Below are 1,738 nucleotides of genomic sequence, written 5' to 3'. Positions count from 1 at the left end.
CATCTCACACTCACCTGCCTCTGGTGGCGCAAACTGTATATGGTCAGAACAATTTTACTCTTGCCCAATTAGCACTTCTGGTAATTGCATCATGGCAATCCAGCTGACACTGTCATCAGCCTGGGATCAATGTGGCATCTACTATTACCCTTATATACCTGGCCAAATATAGACACCTCCCCATCCTTCCCCACCCATAGAGATCTTTCCTAACTTTGTCTGATCTTGGCCAAGCTCGTCTCAAAATGTGTTTTTATCGAATTTTCCCAATTCCTTGTCAGTCAGTCTAGTGTGTTGAATCTTGTTGAAAGTCTTCACTGAGGGGAAACAGTGTGACAAACTAAAGACAACCCAGGAGAAGACTCCCCCTGACCTACAAGACCCACCTTTGTGGAAGGCAGCTAGCCCTGCCTTGGAGAGGAACAAGATTCCAACAGCCCAGCTCAGACACAGGGATCGGCGGTAATACACTTTTCTCAGACAGATAGAGAGTAAATATCGTGGGAATTTCGGAAATGCTCAGATGGTGTTTTTAATAAAGAATATTTGTTAATAAAATCATGTTGACCACAAACAGAATTTGGTGTTCCTTTGGCTGCCTCAATGTGAGCACATGGACAAAATGTTTTCAATATATAAACTGGTTGAAATCCAAAGCATGAACAACAACGGAAATGCTGAGGAGCCCAACATTTAACATCATAGAGTTCATACAGTCCTACAGCACGGTCCCTTCAATACAACTTGTATTTGAAGCTCATCGCACAAGTGCAACAAAACACCTACATGTAGACTCGTCACTTCGAATAAATAACATGCTGTCTATGGATGTTGTTCATGTTCGTTATTTAAAAGTCCATATTAGTAATCTTGTAGCAGAGTCATTAGTGACATTTAAGCGACTGCTGGACATGCACATGGACAGCAGTGAATTGAGGGGAATGTAGGTTGGGTTATTTTATTTTTGGATTAGGATTAATCCACGGCACAACATCATGGGCCGAAGGGCCTGTACTGTGCTGTACTTTTCTATGTTCATGGAGTGGCATAGTGGTTAGCACTGCTGCCTCACAATGCCAGACACCCATGTTCGATTCCACCCTCAGGCGACTATCTGTGTGGAGTTTGCACATTCTCCCCACGTCTGCATGGGTTTCATCCTGGCGGTCCCGTTTCTTCCTGGAGTCCAAAGGTGTGCAGGTTAAGTGGTTTGGCCATGCTAAATTGCCCATAGTGTCCAGGGATGTTTAGGTTAGTTTCGGTAGACATGGGAAATGCAGGGGAAGGGAATGGGTCAGGTTGGGATGCTCTTTGGAGGGGCAGTGACTTGTTGGGCTAAATGACCTTTCTTCCCCCCCCACACTGCAGAGATTCAGATTGTTTTATAATAAGACTATTATGCATGTTACCAAAAGCAAATTTTGCCATGAATCTGTATAATCACCTAACATTATACATGCAATTTATTTTAAACATATCCATTGCATTCAAAATATACCCACTGACATCTTTGAATGGTAATCAGGTAAAAGTTTGACTAACATAGCTAAAAATGGCTGATCACAAAAAAATAGGCATTTTAAGTCACATATCAATTCAGTACCAATAACCAAGTTTGAAATTACTAATATGGACTTTTAAATAATTTTTAATTTAGATTGAGTCATTTAATCCTTCCTGCCATGCTTAATTATTCATTTACCGGGAATCAGATTCAGATCCTTAATAAATTCAAAAG

The sequence above is a fragment of the Stegostoma tigrinum genome, chromosome 21, assembly GCF_030684315.1.
Source record: "Stegostoma tigrinum isolate sSteTig4 chromosome 21, sSteTig4.hap1, whole genome shotgun sequence".
In the NCBI taxonomy this organism is placed as follows: domain Eukaryota; kingdom Metazoa; phylum Chordata; class Chondrichthyes; order Orectolobiformes; family Stegostomatidae; genus Stegostoma; species Stegostoma tigrinum.
Note: the sequence above shows the minus strand (reverse complement) of the source record.